The sequence below is a fragment of the Ptychodera flava genome, chromosome 16, assembly GCF_041260155.1.
Source record: "Ptychodera flava strain L36383 chromosome 16, AS_Pfla_20210202, whole genome shotgun sequence".
Taxonomy (NCBI): domain Eukaryota; kingdom Metazoa; phylum Hemichordata; class Enteropneusta; family Ptychoderidae; genus Ptychodera; species Ptychodera flava.
Genome location: NC_091943.1, coordinates 14230533 through 14250513, shown reverse-complemented (window position 1 = coordinate 14250513; position 19981 = coordinate 14230533). Strand labels below are relative to the sequence as shown.

The 19981-nt window shown below is 37.8% G+C and overlaps 1 protein-coding gene across 1 annotated transcript in view; it reads left to right on the top strand.

Moving 5' to 3' along the window:
- The first annotated feature begins 7886 nt into the window (after window positions 1-7886).
- The window catches only part of LOC139114073 (substance-P receptor-like), a 66702-nt gene continuing 54607 nt past the window's right edge, over window positions 7887-19981 (top strand). Inside the window, exon 1 of the mRNA XM_070675582.1 lies at window positions 7887-7977. The gene's annotated coding sequence lies outside the window, so the exon portion shown is untranslated. The remainder of the gene's footprint in view (window positions 7978-19981) is intronic.

Genomic DNA, 19981 nt, shown 5'->3' with positions numbered 1-19981 from the left:
TATGTTTTTGATAGGAAGGTGTTAACACTGTTGGTTTTTTCCTCTGACAAACTTTACATACAAAGTTGCAATGTTTATTTGCCCATTTTACAGTAAATTATTGTATTTTACTCTAGAAATGTTTCGTGTACTTTTAGAATAAAATAATTTTACTGGATATCAATGGTCTGTAATGTTATTTCAAGGCTTGAAACACCCAATGAACGCCCAAAATTAAAGGTGTTCAACAAGCGCGCATCGTGTGTTTCTGGCCTTTAACACACTTATCGTTGAACGGCGTCCATGCGTTCAAAAAGTGTTACAGCCCTTTGAACGCGTTAAAAGCGTTCAATTTTTTGAACACATTTCCTGTGCAACGTGTGTTCAGATATGGAACACCATGGTGTTCAATATAATGTCTGATGAACACGTAGCGTTCAAAATCTGCACACGTGTGTTCAAGAATTGAACGTTGGTTGAACACGTAGTGTTAAATTTCTGAACGTCTAGAGGCGTTCAAAAAGTGTTACAAAAAGGCGTTTAATTGGTGTTCTATCCTTGAACACTTAACTTTACAGTGTATCCATGTTCGCCTCGCCTCATCAGGTTGCTCTCGCCTCTCTTTTCCGAAGAGTGCCGACCATGCATCCTTCGGTAATTTTCGGACTTTCGCCATTGTTAAGCGAAAGTATGTTCGGTAAAGTTTGTGTTGTTGTTGTCGTGTGGTGCTGAGCGGAATTGGCGTGCTGGCGAAAACGGGAGTGTTTTGAGCTTCAGGAAAGTGAGTTTTACCGTTTTAAAAATTCCTTTCATATTTTTATGAATATATAATGAGTGTGTTTGAACCAATTTGAAAGTCTTTTATCGATACTGTCTGGTTTTACTCAATGGTTTACGGTCAGTCATACCGTCTTTTACACGTGCGTCAAGGAAGGACATGTTTATGAAACTGCTGGCGTGTTATGTTTTGATTGGCGTGAAGCAGTGTTTCTGCCCTGAGAGCTCACAAAGTAACTATGGTTGCTACGCGACTGGCAGCACGATGCCATCTCGTCGTATTTTTCGCATAATCTCGTGCAATTATCAACCACAAACAAAGTCTCCAAAAAGTTTAACACCTTTGAAGCTCATTTTAATATGAAAAGGCAATAGTCTACGACCATGGAACAAAAGGCATGCCGCGTTGCTAGTCTGTTTCTATATTTGTCTGTGATCTGAGGAACTTAAGAACCGGGCATCTCCCATCTGTTTGAACTCAGTATTTGATCACAATAACAGAAAAGTCAGTTGAGCCATACCCAATGATGAAGATAAAACTTGCTTTCCATTTCCTCTTGTACATAGTTTACATTTTTAATTACTGCGATCGTAGAGATGAACAATTGGCTTGTTTCTTCATTTCCGTATGTCTATCCATCATCTTGCAAGTTTTGACACCTGGATTTTTCATGGGCAGTCTAATGTGGAATGTTAAAAATTAATGAACAAGTGTTAGAATTGCTGAAAAGGACAACTTTAAGTACAAGCAGCGAGCGAAACCGAAGAATGATTTGTCACGGGACATGCAACATTTATCACGATAATAACAATAGGAAACTGAAAGGGGAATCTTCGTAGGTTGTTTAAAATTCCTGTCATTGCAAACTCTCAAAAGACAGACAAAGGGCACACATTACTCCTGTAAAAATAAGAGTTTTCCCGGTGGATTTAACGCAAGTAATGATGTCACGTCAATTCCCTATTTGATATATTCGTTTATACCGTGGTTCTACTCAGTGAACTTGATAGCTATTTCATTTTATTCAGTTTGTTCATGTTTTATTAATTACTATTCATCAAAACGTAACAATAAAACGAGTCTAGGGTCTACAGAGGATCGGGCGACAGAAACAGGTGCGAAATCACCCATACAAAGTCAGTCCCTAGGATATAAATATAGACAAAAAGGGAAAATGTAACATTACATGAAAATGTATGTATGTATGTAATATTTTATTCCCGTATATATATGTTCGTTTGCCTGTGTTTGTGGATTACCTTGATATTTTCCACATACCTACATACCTTATTTTTAAAGAAGGATGCGGTTAGTACACCAGACGTGGTCTAGCATTTCAAAGGCAATGTTTGTTCGAATTCACTGAGTTGAAATTTAGGCTTCATAGACTTGCTTTGCAAAATCATTAATCATTCATGCGATATTACTATATGGATTTGCAAAACTTTGTATTTTAAGTGGTTCAAACATATTCCAAAAGATGTCTTGTTAAGAAATATATGGGATGACGTCGGTGCGTCAAGTTCTGGACTCCTTTCTTTCGAATAGTTTTTAGAAATGCTGAATTGTGTTGGCTGATACACATGATTAACGTCAGCAAGGGATGTCTATTCGGGACAAAGGTCCTCCACACGATGTCGTGTGTTCATTGCTATGCGAAGGGTCATTGAGGTTGCAGGCAGCGACAAGCTCCCTGTAGATCGACAATTAATCGTACAATTAATCATTACCTCGGATACATGTGGTACAAACAGCATAATGTACCTTTTTGCACTTCGAAACAGTCAATTATAAAATTTGGTAGTAATGTATTAATACAGATTATGAAGTGATAAAGGTATTTTATTATCAAGAGGAATTGCCTTCAGGTAGTATACGCCTCGAAAGTCAAAGACTTAAACTTTTACTCAAACTTTCCTCAAGGAATCTTTCAACTATTCTCTTTCAAAATCAAAAATGAAAATCGGGGTCACCATGCGAAATTCGGTACTCAAGAAACACATTACCCAAGATTTACCGATATTTAAAATTCAAAATGGCTGCCATTCCTGTGCTAACTCTATGGAGAAAAAAATCGATTATCGAAAAACTAAGACGGTTAAAATTTTTCTTACATGTATACCTTTAAAGGTATACATTTTAATGTAACGTTACATTTTTCCTTATTGTCTATATTCATATCCAATGGACTGACCTTGTATGGGTGATTTCGCACCTGTTTCTGTCGCCCGATCCTCTGTAGACCCTAGACTCGTTTATTGTTACCGTTTGATAAATAGTAATTAATAAAACATGAACAACTGAATAAAATGAAATAGCTATCAAGTTTCACTGAGTAGAACCACGGTATAAACGAATACATCAAATAAGGAATTGACGTGACATCATTACTTGCGTTAAATCCACCGGGGAAAACTCTTATTTTTACAGGAGTAAATGTGTGCCCTTTGTCTGTCTTTTGAGAGTTTGCAATGACAGGAATTTTAAACAACCTACGAAGATTCCCCTTTCAGTTTCCTATTGTTATGATGGTGATAAGTGTTGCATGTCCCTTGACAAATCATTCTTCGGTTCGCTCGCTGCTTGTACTCAAAGTTGTCCTTTTCAGCAATTCTAACACTTGTTCATTAAATTTTTAACATTCCACATTAGACTGCCCGTGAAAAAATCCGAGTGTCAAAACTTGCAAGATGATGGATTGACCTACGGAAATGAAGAAACTTGCAAACTGTTCACCTCTGCGATCACTGCGATTAAATTGTAAACTATGTACAAGGTGAAATGGAAACCAAGTTTTATCTTCATCATTGGGTATGGATCAACTGACTTTTCTGTTACTGTGATCAAATACTGAGTCCAAACAGATGGGGGATGTCCGGTTCTTAAGTTCCTCAGATCACAGACAAATATAGAAACAGACTAGCAACGCGGCATGCCTTTTGTTCCATGGTCGTCTCAGTAGACTATTGCCTTTTCATATTAAAATGAGCTTCAAAGGTGTTAAACTTTTTGGAGACTTTGTTTGTGGTTGATAATTGCACGAGATTATGCGAAAAATACGACGAGATGGCATCGTGCTGCCAGTCGCGTAGCAACCATAGTTACTTTGTGAGCTCTCAGGGCAGAAACACTGCTTCACGCCAATCAAAACATAACACGCCAGCAGTTTCATAACATGTCCTTCCTTGACGCACGTGTAAAAGACGGTATGACTGACCGTAAACCATTGAGTAAAACCAGACAGTATCGATAAAAGACTTTCAAATTTGGTTCAAACACACTCATTATATATTCATAAAAATATGAAAGGAATTTTTAAAACGGTAAAACTCACTTTCCTGAAGCTCTAAACACTCCCGTTTTCGCCAGCACGCCATTCCGCTCAGCACCACACGACAACAACAACAACACAAACTTTACCGAACATACTTTCGCTTAACAATTGGCGAAAGTCTGAAAATTACCGAAGGATGCATGGTCGGCACTCTTCGGAAAAGAGAGGCGAGAGCAACCTGAGGCGAGGCAAACATGGTGGGTTACGTAACCGCTTCACGCCTTGAACAATACCCTTGCTAGTCTGTTTCTATATTTATCTGTGCTCAGATGTAACAGTGCTGATAACAATTGGAATAGGTTTTTATTATGTTATCAACGAGATTGTCTCGACATTTTCTCCTCCGAGCCTCTTTATTTTGAGCTCTAGGTTGAGTTACAAAGGTCGGACAGGCACCTTACGCATCGTACAGTTCACACGACTAAGGTAAGCGTGATGTAGGCTCTGCCCAAATATTATACACCATTTTTCTAACGAAGATGGGTATGGTTGCAAACGCTTACTTCTCTAGACTCACGTTTTATCGAAAGACGTTAATCAAGTGTTATTGAAAAAAGATCTAAATTATCCCTAGATCCGATATTAATCCCCATTTCAAAACTACATGTATTTGAAAGAAAAGAGATCAGAACATGACCCGACCACAACGCCCTCTATATTCCTGTTACGAGATACTGTGGTAATTTTGTAAAACCACTTTGAAGTACAATGTCATGCAAGTCATTTAATACCGTCGCATGAAAGGGAGATCCATCGAAATTTCTGTTCACTGCAAAAGACGCAAGAATCTGACACCAACAATTCAACTCAGCGAATCCAAATACGATCCTCCGTAGAGATGAAAAACAATCGGATTAAACTAACCTCATCCTTCTCTTCAAAACATAAGGAGCATGAGGAGTGCAGGTCTCGGAAAAATATCAAGGTAACGCAATATCTGCCAACACAGATAAATGTACATTTTACATACGGGAATAAAAGTTTGCTTAGTACATGTATAAATTTTAATGTAGATTTTTCTTTTTTACTCATGATATATTCAATATCCTAGTGAAAGAGTGACTCCTCATAGGTATTGTTAGCTCGCACCTGATTCAGGGACCCAATTCTCTGTAGTTTTTTATGGATCAATCTTGGATAGAACTGAACATACAAATATGAGTAACACTCTACTTGAAAAAGCAACATTTTTATTTTTTATTTTATTTATTTATTTATTTATTTATTTATTTATTTTTTGCTATGAACGAACGAATCATCTCAGCAATTAAAGTGACTATGCTATTTACGCTTAATCCGCCCAAGGCAAACAATGATTTATGCAGAAGTAATTGTGAAGGTTAATGCTGTCTTTTGAGATTTTGCAACGCCATTAATTTTAAATGACCTACTAAGATTCCTCTTTCTACTGTGATGATGATGATGATGAATATTGCATATCCTCTGACGAACCATTCTTTGGTTCGTTTACTGCTTGTATTAAAGTTGTCTTTTTCAATAATTATAAGACATGTTCATTTATAAATAAATAACTTTAATTTCGACATTCGACGTGACTGCCCATGAAAAATCCGAGTGACGAAACACGCAAGATGATGTACAGACAAACAGGAATGAAGAAACATGTAAATTGTTCATCTCTGCGATCACTGCGATTAAAATGTAAACTGTGTACAAGACGAAAATGGAAACCAAGTTTTATCTTCATCATTACACTTTTCTGTTACTGTAATAAAATACTTAGCTCAAACAGATGGGAGATGCCCGATTCTTAAGTTCCTCAGAGAAAACAGTGCTGATGCAAGACGGAATACTTTTTATGCTATGAACAAGATTTTCCTCGACATTTTCTTCTAGGAGGTTGTTTATTTTGAGCTCCCGATTTAGTCAGGAAAGGTCAGGGAAGGGCCTCATCCATCGCCTGGTACGCCCGGCTTATCAAAGGTCTGCGTAATTAAGCTTCTGCCTGAATAAACATAATTTTCTAACGCTGTTGGGTTTGATTACAAAAGCTACTTTGCTCTTCTCTTGACTCATATTTTATCAAAATATTTTAATCAAGTGTTCTTGAAAACAGATAAAATTAGCCAGGGAGCCGATATTTATCCCCATTTCAAAAGCTATTTAAAAGTTAAGAGTTCAGAGCTTGACCCGACGACATCGCCCTCTGTATTCCGTTTACGAGATACTATTGCAATATTTTTAAACACTTTGAAATAAAAAGCCACGCGAGTAATAAAATATCATCGCAGAAAAGGAAACGCTCTAGAAATTGTTGTCCATTGCAAAAGAAGCAAGAATACGACACCTAAATTAGAAGTCGGTGAATTTGAACAAGAACTTCCTTTCAAATGATAGACCAACGGGTTAAACCATGGAGGTCTCTACTACCTCCATGGTTAAACTAACCCCTTCCTTGAAAAATAAGGAGAATGTGGCGTGTGGGTCTTGGGAAAATATCAAGATAACGCGATGTCTTCCATCACTGGTAAATGTACATTTTACATACCGGAATAAAAGTTTGCTTACATGTTTACCTCTCTGTCTCTCTCTCTGTCTCTCTCTCTGTCTCTGTCTCTCTCTCTGTCTGTCTCTCTCTCTCTCTCTCTGTCTCTCTCTCTCTCTGTCTCTCTCTGTCTCTCTCTCTCTCTCTCTCTCTCTCTCTCTCTCTCTCTCTCTCTCTCTCTCTCTCTCTCTCTCTCTCTCTCTCTCTCTCTCTCTCTCTCTCTCTCTCTCTCTCTCTCTCTCCATGTAGTCCATATTAAGGTGGAAACCTGATTTTTTATACATAGTTTGCATCTGTTTCAGAAACCCTATTCTCTGAAGTCTCTTTTTATTGTTAACTCTTGACTCGATCTGAACATATAAAAAACGAACAAAAGTCAACAAAATAAACAGGTTTAATTTGTTTCGCAATTAACGAAAATATTGTTTCAGGAATGGAAGTAACCTAATTAGTTAAGTCCGCCCGGGTTAACACTTAATTTTACAAGAATAAAAGTGTGAAACTTGTTGTTGTCATTTAAGATTTTGCAATTACATAAATTTGAAACAACCTACTAAGATTCCCCTTTCCGTTTTCTACGGTCATGATTGGATAAATATTGAATGCCATTTTGCAAATTATTCTTCAGCTCATTCACTAATCGTACTTACAGTCGTCTTTCTCAATAATTAAAAGACTTGTTCCTTAAAAAGGTAACTTTCGACATTCAACTTTGATTGGGCATGAAAAAACCCAAGTGTCAAAACCTGGCAGATGATGTATAAACATACAGGAATCAAGGAACATGCATAGTATTCATCTCTGCGATCGCTGCGACTAATGCAAACTATGTACAATACGAAATGGAAGCCAAGTTTCATCTTCATCATTGGTCATGGCTCAACAGATTTTTATGTTACTATCAGGAAATACGGAGTTAAAACAGATGGGAGATGCTTGGTTCTTAAGTTCCTTTGTGGTAACAGTCCTGATAAAAATTGAAATAGTTTTTTATTATCTTATCAACAAGATTTTCTCGACATTTTCGCCTTCGAGGCTCTTTATTTCAAGCTCCAGGAATTGTAGTGAGCTATTTACGCTAAATCCGCACAAGGCAAACACTTATCTATGCAGAAGTAATTGTGAAAGTTGTTGCTGTCTTTTTTTGAGACTTTACGACGACATTAATTTTAAATGACCTACTGTAAGATTCCCATTTCCTGAACGTATTTTCACATCCGAAATTTTACGATCGTTTCTGATTTTGACCCGAAATCCCCCGAAGGTTTGTTGTTGTGCTGATTGACGATATTCTAGGGAGTCCATAATAAGTTCGAGCGACGCAATTAATTTACTTCCCACTGCAAAGACTTTATATTCAGCATTATGCCATTACCTCAGGTAAGTTTTGAAAAAACTTCTTCTTAGTTTTTGTCGTTTTTATTGTTCTAAATCAGTTGTACTATATTTTTAACCATACCACATAAACATCAGTTTTTCACGTCAAATATAAGCCACCTCTGATGACTACATTTGGTCGTCTGCCACACAGTGGTATGCGTCTATGCACACCACTCGGCGGCCGCTAAGTATCAACCGCACGTAACTGTGCTAGTCAGCTATGCGAATTCTGGTGGAATCAAACTTTGTTTTCCGTTTTTCTCAGAGTTAGTAAGACTCGGCTTTCCCCGGGGAGCATGACCGATCACCGACGCGAGTGGTACTGTGGCGTACAGCAGCGTCCGCGTTAGCGTAGACTCGTACTCCATAGCTTAGTTGACAATGGCCCCAGTACCGAACGTTCGATGTTCGGAAGCTGAATTTAGGTGGGCCACCGGAATTCAAACTTTTACTTTTTTGAGGACATGTTTTTATCGATATCTCGTGATCCGCGCGCAGTCGCCACGTCAAATATCGACCGTTGGCATTAAAAATGTGTTTTTAAAATGTTACCAAGTGGGAGTGCCTCTTTAAGAATATAAGTGCTTTCTAGACTTACATATCCTGGCATAACATTGAAGGAAGGCCATTGCTGTCTGACATCCTGAGAATTGATGGAAACCTTGAGTCCCCCACGACCTTAGTACATTTAATTTAGCTAAGCAGATCTGTTACGATGTCTGTTGTCGTGAACAAGTGGATGCCTACGTGCTTGAACAACGTCCTGTTTTTATGAGTTTGAACTCTCTGATTTATCTTTTTGTGTTGTAATAAAATATTTCAAACAAGATCAGCATGCGGCTGTGGTATGTTCACTGTCCATTAATTTTATTGACTGCACACACTAGCAGAGTGAACGCTCATTATATGAACGTTAAAGTCTTCTCACATTTAGTGTTTGTATATGAGTAGCTTTCTTATAAGTAGCTTTCTAATAAGTAGCTGTCAAAGTTTGAGGGCGAGAACGGTTTTTACAAAATTACGTTCGATTTTTATCCTTTTTATTTAATTCCGCTTTATATATTGCAATATACAGGGGCATGTAAAAAGTATTTTCTTGCGACAATTGGTATGACCTCAGATGACCGATTTTTTGAGTTGAATGTCAAACTAACTTTGCGTCTCTTCGAACGTTTACATGTTCAGTCTTGTCTGCTTCATTAAAGTGTATGATTGTTAAAGGGTCAGTTTTTATCACAACTGATACAAAGAATTAATAAAATTAATCACGTGTACAATGATAATGTCGGAGCAATGGACTAGGCCAAGGAAAGATAATCCTGACCGGATTACATATCGGAACGGCGGCAATGTGCCATCGTGGTGATCGTTTTCGAGGTGTTGTATATTTACACAAACCACTTCCATCCAGGTGCGTATGGGCCTCGTTCACACCCTCCCTACTTATCTCCCTCCTTCACTTCATTGGGGCATTTCGATCTCCTCTACGGAACGACTATCCCTTCAATGTGGGCAGAGTACAAGTCCTGCCCCCGTTTCGCTCATTTTCGTCCCCGAGGGACGGGCATACTTCTCTTCCTGCACTTCGGTCAAAGACGCAAGCCGGACCGCAAGCCTGCCCTTATCCGAATATATATCTTTTGTATTTTTACTGTGCAAATTGTTATATTATTCATTGAATCGAACTGCAAACGACCTACGAAGATCTTATAGAGTTGCTCTTAGGTCACCTGCATCGAAAAGGCATATTTTAGATAAAACAACAGCTTCCCTGTCCTTTTCCTTACAAAATATTAAAAAAGTTTGGACAACACTACGTACATTATTAGGTGGTAACTTAGCAAATGAAGCTAACACACCCATTGTAACCAACAGTGTTTATACGTAAATGCGATATTTTAGTGTACATTGATGTTGAACAAATATTCGGCGAGGGAAAGTAATATCTTTCAGCAACAACTGCATTCGCTTCAACATTATTCGAAGTTTTTAGAGCCCCAAGTGTTTGCAGGAAAAATTTGCAGGCTCGCAATGTACAACATTTTAATCGACAATATACCCAACTTATTCATGAGCGTCAGTTGGCATGATGTGTGTCTATCTAAGGGAGCCGCTACTATTTACGGCCAGGGGGTGAGAAGAAGAGCAGGGGTACCTAAAAACTGATGAACAGGTATAGGCGGTATGCAAAAATCAACAAAAGGATGGTGGTCAGGAGAAAATAATCATGTGTGACAGTTAATCTAAGTTTCACCGAATCAGAAAAATAAGAAAAGATAAAAATAAGAAAAATACACTCTCGTGAGTATTATGTGTGTGTCTTTTTTTTAAATCATCAAAACATGAGAAAAGGCTGCTTATGATAGAAAAGGCCTAGGTAGCGTATTATAGGACTGTCTAGCCTAAAAAGGAAAATGGGAACACCTTTTTGTTTATTCTGTCGTAATACTTGATCAAAACATAGAATATGCAAAAAGCAGAAAAATGACAATACCTCTTATTTTGAGTAGATCCCTCCTTGAAGTAACCCCACCATTCTGTAGCTGTCACTAAAAAGTGGGATCTCTTGCAGTCATAGAATATAAGGCACAAATGTTTCAGTTTGCGATAATGTGATTTTGGAATAATACAACGAAAATCCGATAAAATTATAATGTTAAAAATTGCTCAGGCTTAGAGCCACACTGATATGTATCATTTTTAGGCCTACTAGCCCCTTGTCCATCCATCCATCCATCTATCCATCCATCCATCCATCCATCCATCCATTCATCCATCTATCCATCTTTCCTTTCGGTCTAACCATCCATCCTTTATTAATTGCAGAGAGTAGAAAACTGAAAGGGGAATCGTAGTAGGTCATTTAAAATTAATGTCGTCGCTAAATCTCAAAAAGACAGCAACAACTTTCACAATTACTTCTGCATAGATAAGTGTTTGCCTTGTGCGGATTTAGCGTAAATAGCTCACTACAATTCCTGGAGCTTGAAATAAAGAGCCTCGACGGCGAAAATGTCGAGAAAATCTTGTTGATAAGATAATAAAAAACTATTTCAATTTTTATCAGGAATGTTACCGCAAAGGAACTTAAGAACCAAGCATCTCCATCTGTTTTAACTCCGTATTTCCTGATAGTAACATAAAAATGATGACCAATGATGAAGATGAAATTTGGCTTCCATTTTGTATTGTACATAGTTTACATTAGTTGCAGTGATCGCAGAGATGAATACTATGCATGTTCCTTGATTCCTGTATGTCTATACATCATCTGCCAGGTTTTGACACTTGGGTTTTTCATGCGCAGTCAAAGTTGAATGTTGAAAGTTACCTTTTTAAGGAACAAGTCTTTTAATTATTGAGAAAGACGACTGTAAGTACGATTAGTGAATGAGCTGAAGAATAATTTGCAAAATGGCATTCAATATTTATCACAATCATGACCGTAGAAAACGGAAAGGGGAATCTTAGTAGGTTGTTTCAAATTTATGTAATTGCAAAATCTTAAATGACAACAACAAGTTTCACACTTTTATTCTTGTAAAAATAAGTGTTAACCCCCGGCGGACTTAATTAATTAGGTTACTTCCATTCCTGAAACGATTTTTTCGTTAATTGCGAAACAAAGTAAACCTGTTTATTTTGTTGATTTTTGTTCGTTTTTACATGTTCAGATCGAGTCAAGAGTTAACAATAAAAAGAGACTATAGAGAATAGGGTTCTTGAAACAGGTGCAAACTATGTGTAAAAAATCAGGTCCCCATGTTAATATGGACTACATGGGGGGGAGAGAGAGAGAGAGAGAGAGAGAGAGAGAGAGAGAGAGAGAGAGAGAGAGAGAGAGAGAGAGAGAGAGATGATACATTAAAATGTAAACATGTAAACTTTTATTCCGGTATGTAAAATGTACATTTACCAGTGATGGAAGACATCGCGTTATTTTGATATTTTCCCAAGACCTTATTTTTCAAGGAAGGGGTTAGTTTAACCCGTTGGTCTATCATTTGAAAGGAAGTTCTTGTTACAAATTCACCGACTTCTAATTTAGGTGACGTATTCTTGCTTCTTTTGCAATGGACAACAATTTCTAGAGCGTTTTTCTTTTTTGCAATGATATTGTATGACTCGCATGGCTTTTTATTTCAAAGTGTTCAAAAATATTGCAATAGTATCTCGTAAACGGAATACAGAGGGCGATGTCGTCGGGTCAAGCTCTGAATTCTTAACTTTTAAATAGCTTTTGAAATGGGGATAAATATCGGCTCCCTGGCTATTTTTATCTGTTTTCAATAACACTTGATTAAAATATTTTGATAAAATATGAGTCAAGAGAAGAGCAAAGTAGCTTTTGTAATCAGACCCAACAGCGTTAGAAAATTATGTTTATTCAGGCAGAAGCTAAATTACGCAGACCTTTGATAAGCCGGGTGTACCGGACGATGCATGAGGCCCTTCCCTGACCTTTCCTGACTAAATCGGGAGCTCAAAATAAACAACCTCCTAGAAGAAAATTTCGAGGAAAATCTTGTTCATAGCATAGAAAAGTATTCCGTCTTGCATCAGCACTGTTTTCTCTGAGGAACTTAAGAACCGGGCTTCTCCTATCTGTTTAAACTCGGTATTTTATTACAGTAACAGAAAAGTCTAATGCTGAAGATAAAACTTGGTTTCCATTTCGTCTTGTACACAGTTTACATTTTAATCGCAGTGATCGCAGGGATGAACAATTTACATGTTTCTTCATTCCTGTTTGTCTGTACATCATCTTGCAAGCTTGACACTCGGATATTACATGGGCAGTCAAAGTTGAATGTCAAATGTTACATATATAATGAACATGTCTTAGAATTATTGAAAATGACAACTTTAATACAGGCAGTAAACGAACCAAAGAATGGTTCGTCATGCAATATTCATCATCATAATCACAGTATAGAAAGAGGAATCTTAGTAGGTCATTTAGAATTAATGTCGTCGTAAAATCTCAAAAGACAGCAACAACTGTCACAATTACTTCTGCATAAATAAGTGTTTGCCTTGGGCGGATTTAGCGTAAATAGCACAGTCACTTTAATTGCTGAGATTATTCGTTCATTCATAGCAAATAAATAAATAAATAAAAAATAATAAATAAATAAATAAATAAATAAATAAATAAATAAATAAATAAATAAATAAATAAATAAATAAATAAATAAATAAATAAATAAATAAAATAAAAAAAATAAAAATGTTCCTTTTTTCAAGTTGAGTTTTACTCATATTTGTATGTTCAGTTCTATCAAAGAGTGAACAATAAAAAGAAATACCTAGTATACCTATGAGGAGTCACTCTTTTACTAGGATATTGAATATATCATGAGTAATTAAAGAAAAATCTACATTAAAATTTATACATGTATTAAGCAAACTTTTATTCCCGTATGTAAAATATACATTTATCTGTGTTGGCAGATATTGCGTTACCTTGATATTTTTCCGAGACCTGCACTCCTCATGCTCCTTATGTTTTGAAGAGAAGGATGAGGTTAGTTTAATCCGATGTTGTTTTTCATCTACAGGGAGGTTCATATTTGAATTCGCTGAGTTGAATTGTTGGTGTCAGATTCTTGCTTCTTTTGCAGTGAACAGAAATTTGGATGGATCTACCTTTCATGCGAAGGTATTAAATGACTTGCTTGACATTGTACTTCAAAGTGGTTTAAAAAAAAATTACCACAGTATCTCGTAGCAGGAATATAGAGGGCGTTGTGGTCGGGTCAGGTTCTGATCTCTTCTCTTTCAAATACATATACTTTGGAAATGGGGATTAATATCGGATCCGGGCCGGGGATAATTTAGATCTTTTTTCAATAACACTTGATTAACGTCTTTCGATAAAACGTGAGTCCAGAGAAGAGTGAAGTAGGCGTTTGCAACCAGACCCATCTTCGTTGGACCTTTTTTTAATAACATTTGATTAACGTCTTTCGATAAAACGTGAGTCCAGAGAAGAGTGAAGTAGGCGTTTGCAACCAGACCCATCTTCGTTGGAAAAATGGTGTATAATATTTGGGCAGAGCCTACATCACGCTTACCTTAGTCGTGTGGACTGTACGATGCGTAAGGTGCCTGTCTGACCTTTGCTAACTCAACCTAGAGCTCAAATAAAGAGGCTCGGAGGAGAAAATGTCGAGAAAATCTCGTTGATAACAAAAATAAAAACCTATTCCAATTGTTGTCAGCACTGTTACATCTGAGCACAGACAAATATAGAAACAGACTAGCAACGGGTATTGTTCAAGGCGTGAAGCGGTTACGTAACCCATCCATGTTCGCCTCGCCTCAGGTTGCTCTCGCCTCTCTTTTCCGAAGAGTGCCGACCATGCATCCTTCGGTAATTTTCGGATTTTCGCCAATTGTTAAGCGAAAGTATGTTCGGCAAAGTTTGTGTTGTTGTTGTCGTGTGGTGCTGAGCGGAATTGGCGTGCTGGCGAAAACGGGAGTGTTTTGAGCTTCAGGAAAGTGAGTTTTACCGTTTTAAAAATTCCTGTCATATTTTTATGAATATATAATGAGTGTGTTTGAACCAAATTTGAAAGTCTTTTATCGATATTGTCTGGTTTTACTCAATGGTTTACGGTCAGTTATACCGTCTTTTACACGTTCGTCAAGGAAGGACATGTTTATGAAACTGCTGGCGTGTTATATTTTGATTGGCGTGAAGCAGTGTTTCTGCCCTGAGAGCTCACAAAGTAACTATGGTTGCTACGCGACTGGCAGCACGATGCCATCTCGTCATATTTTTCGCATAATCTCGTGCAATTATCAACCACAAACAAAGTCTCCAAAAGGTTTAACACCTTTGAAGCTCATTTTAATATAAAAAGGCAATAGTCTACCGAGACGACCATGGAACAAAAGGCATGCCGCGTTGCTAGTCTGTTTCTATATTTGTCTGTGATGTGAGGAACTTAAGAACCGGACATCCCCCATCTGTTTGAACTCAGTATTTGATCACAATAACAGAAAAGTCAGTTGAGCCATACCCAATGATGAAGATAAAACTTGCTTTCCATTTCAACTTGTACATAGTTTACAATTTAATCGCAGTGATTGCAGAGATGAACAATTGGCTTGTTTCTTCATTTCCGTATGTCTATCCATCATCTTGCAAGTTTTGACACCTGGATTTTTCATGGGCAGTCAAAGTTGAATGTCGAATGTTACATATTTAATGAACAAGGATTTTATGAATTATTAAAAAAGACAACTTTAAGTACAAGCAGCGAGCGAAACCGAAGAATGATTTGTCACGGGACATGCAACATTTATCACGATAATAACAATAGGAAACTGAAAGGGGAATCTTCGTAGGTTGTTTAAAATTCCTGTCATTGCAAACTCTCAAAAGACAGACAAACGACACACAGTTACTCCTGTACAAATAAGAGTTTGTCCTGGTGGATTTAGCGCAAGTAATGAGGTCACATCAATTCCCTATTTGATATATTCGTTTATACCGTGGTTCTACTCAGTGAACGTGATGCCTATTTCATTTTATTCAGTTCGTTCATGTTTTATTGATTACTATTTATCAAACGGTAACAATAAAACGAGTCTAGGGTCTACAGAGGATTGGGCGACAGAAACAGGTGCGAACGAAATCACCCATACAAGGTCAGTCCCTAGGATATATGGAATATAGACAAAAGGGAAGATGTAACATTACATGAAAATGTATATATGTATGTAATATTTTATTCCCGTATATATATGTTCGTTTGCCTGTGTTTGTGGATTACCTTGATATTTTCCCCAGACCTACATATCTTATTTTTGAAAGGAAGGATGCTGTTAGTTAACCAAACGTAGTCTCTCATTTCAAAGGAAATGTATGTTCGAATTCACTGAGTTGAAACTTAGGCTTCATAGACTTGCTTGTTTTGCAATGGACAACCTTTGCAAACTCATTAGTCATTCATGCGATATTACTATATGGATTTGCAAAACTTTGTATTTTAAGTGGTTCAAACATATTCCAAAAGATGTCTTGTTAAGAAATATATGGGATGACGTCGGTGCGTCAAGTTCTGGACTCCTTTCTTTCGAATAGTTTTTAGAAATGCTGAATTGTGTTGGCTGATACACATGATTAACGTCAGCAAGGGATGTCTATTCGGGACAAAGGTCCTCCACACGATGTCGTGTGTTCATTGCTATGCGAAGGGTCATTGAGGTTATAGGCAGGGACATGCTCCCTGTAGACCCACAATTAATCGTACAATTAATCATTACCTCGGATACATGTGGTACAAACAGCATAATGTACCTTTTTGCACTTCGAAACAGTCAATTATAAAATTTGGTAGTAATGTATTAATACAGATTATGAAGTGTTAAAGGTATTTTATTATCAAGAGGAATTGCCTTCAGGTAGTATACGCCTCGAAAGTCAAAGACTTAAACTTTTACTCAAACTTTCCTCAAGGAATCTTTCAACTATTCTCTTTCAAAATCAAAAATGAAAATCGGGGTCACCATGCGAAATTCGGTACTCAAGAAACACATTACCCAAGATTTACCGATATTTAAAATTCAAAATGGCTGCCATTCCTGTGCTAACTCTAGGGAGAAAAAAAATCGATTATCGAACAATTAAGACGGCTGAAATTTTTCTTACATGAGCAGCTTTAAAATGACCCCAAAAGTGGTAGACCAGAAAGGAATTGTAAAAGTTTGAGTCCAAATATCTGTCCCCGAGGTGCATTCTACCTCACACTTCTATATTTCGTATAATGTAAAATGTAATCATATAAGAATATAAGTGCTTTCTAGACTCACATATCCTGGCGTAACATTGAAGGAAGGCCATTGCTGTCTGAAATCCTGAGAATTGATGGAAACCTTGAGTTCCCCACGACCTCAGTACATTTAATTGTAGCAAGGCAGATCTGTTACGATGTCTGTTGTCGTGAACAAGTGGATTCCTACGTGCTTGAACAACGTCCTGTTTTTATGAGTTTGAACTCTCTGATTTATCTTTTTGTGTTGTAATAAAATATTTCAAACAAGATCAGCATGCGGCTGTGGTATGTTCACTGTCCATTAATTTTATTGACTGCACACACTAGCAGAGTGAACGCTCATTATATGAACGTTCAGTGACTTTGCAAGTCTTCTCACTGTCGTTCTTTTAAGTAGCTTTCAAAGTTTGAGGGCGAGAACGGTTTTTACAAAATTACGTTCGATTTTTATCCTTTTTATTTAATTCCGCTTTATATATTGCAATATATTGAGGCATGTGAAAAATAATTTCTTGCAACAATACTATTGGTATGACCTTAGATAGACCGATTTGTTTAGTTGAACGTCTACTAGCTTGGCGTCTCTTCGAGCGTTTACATTTTCAGTCTTGTCTGCTTCATTAAAGTGTATGATTGATAAAGGGTCAGGTTTTATCACAACTGATACAATAATTAATAAATTAATCACATGTACAATGATGATATTGGAGCGATAGATTAGGCCAAGGAAAGACAATCCTGACCAGATTACATATCGGGACGGCGGCCATGTTCCATCGTGGTGATCGTTTTTGAGATGTTGTGTATTTACACAAACTACTTCCATCCAGACTTGTTCACACCCTCTCTATTTATCTCCCTCCTTTACTTCATGAGGGCATTTCTGTCTCGTCTGCGGCATGACTATCCCTTCAATTTGGGCAGACGGCAAGTCCTACCCGCCTTTCGCTCATTCTCTTCCTGCCCTTTCTTTCAAAGTCGCAAGCCGGACCGCAAGCCTGCTCTTATCCAATTATATATCTTTTGTATTTTTACTGTCCAAATTGCTATCGACGACATTATTCATTGAATCGAACTGCAAACGACCTACGAAGATCTTATAGAGTTGCTCTTAGGTCACCTGCATCGAAAAGGCATATTTTAGATAAAACAACAGCTTCCCTGTCCTTTTCCTTACAAAATGTTAAAAAAGTTTGGACAACACTACGTACATTATTAGGTGGTAACTTAGCAAATGAAGCTAACACACCCATTGTAACCAACAGTGTTTATACGTAAATGCGATATTTTAGTGTACATTGATGTTGAACAAATATTCGGCGAGGGAAAGTAATATCTTTCAGCAACAACTGCATTCGCTTCAACATTATTCGAAGTTTTTAGAGCCCCAAGTGTTTGCAGGAAAAATTTGCAGGCTCGCAATGTACAACATTTTAATCGACAATATACCCAACTTATTCATGAGCGTCAGTTGGCATGATGTGTGTCTATCTAAGGGAGCCGCTACTATTTACGGCCAGGGGGTGGGAAAAAGAGCAGGGGTCTGTCAAAAACTGATGAACAGATAAGCAATATGCAAAAATGATTAACAAAAGGATGGTGGTCAGGAAAAAATAATCATGTGTGACAGTTGTTGTAAGTTTCACCGAATCAGAAAAATAGAAAATTGCTTTACATTCTCGTTAGCATTATGTGTGTGCCTTTTCTTAAATCTTCAAAAAATGAGAAAAACCTGTTTATAATAGAAAAGACTTGTGTAGCGTATTACAGGACTGTCTAGCTTAAAGGGAAAATGGGAACCCCTTTTGTTTATTTTGTCGTAATAATTGATCAAAAAATAGCATATGCAAAATAGCAGAAAAAATGGCAATACCTCTAATTTTGAGTAGATCGCTCCTCGAAGTGTTCGCCCAGTTAAAGCGATGAAATTCGTTTCTTCGCTTCGATAAAGTGTGTATGTGCGATGTATGATATTAAGCATGCGTGCGTGAGTGCTTCATGAACTCTACAACGTGTTGAGCGGTCTCAGTCAGAAAAAAATGTAACAACTTAGCCGGCTATTGAACCACACTTTTTGGGAGTGGAGATTTAGCCGAGTGGTTCTGTCTGTGGCCTCTCAGCTAGGCGACTGATGCCGTATGTTGTGGGTTCGAATCCGATTGAAAACTAGCCGTATTACCCCACCATTCTGTAGCTGTCATTAAATATAAAAAAAGTGGAATCTCTAGCAGTCATAGCAATAATGTGATTTTGGAATGATACAACGAAAATTCGATATAATTATAAGCTTAACAATTGCTCAGGCTTAGAGCCACACTGATATGTATCATTTTTAGGCCTACTAGCCCCTTGTCCATCCATCCATCCATCTATCCATCCATCCATCCATCCATCCATCCATCCATACATCCATACATCTTTCCTTTCGGTCTAACCATCCATCCTTTATTAATTGCAGAGAGTATAATGTCGGAGGCCCCTGTACTCGTCTCTGGGATTTCGAAGGCTGGTGAAACACCCAGTTCTTTTTCATGCGTTCTACCCCTCCCATTTCCTCTTCTGGCCCCTGCCCATTTGCTGAGAAACCGATAGTGACCTCATACAACAGACATCGAAACTTTGCAACTTTCGAGAAAAATACTGCCGATTGTACCATGATTTATTACATTAAACATTTGATTGCGGAAACTACCATATGGCGAAACACGGTTCGAATTCGGCGAGACTGCAATTTAATTACATTAACCCAGACCTCGTAAATACCAGAAACTGCAGAACATTAGGGGTCAATAGCCACTGCAGACGACTGCTTGCTCTTTATTAGGTCACTATGCCCATACGCTGTCTTAGCCCTGCGTACGATGCTGTGTGTTCCGCTACAGCTAATAGCCCCGCTCACCACAGCCCTGCAAAGACCCGTACGTAGAGTTGGTGACTTCAAATCCATTTTGGACTTGACGTAAAAAGCCAAATTACTGCCGAAATTCAGCGTTCTTGGGCCAAAGTCGTATCCCTGCCTACCTCAGCTACTCGATCGCTTCCAAAAATGCCAGTCTTTTATTCTTTTTTTCGTAAATAACCGTCGATGTCGGCTACTCTCTCGCTAGCCCTGCGTACGTACGCAGTGTACGCTGTGTGTTAGGAACGCACACAGGGAATGCACAGCGTACACTGCGTACGTACGCAGGGCTAGCGAGAGAGTTGCCGACATCGACGGT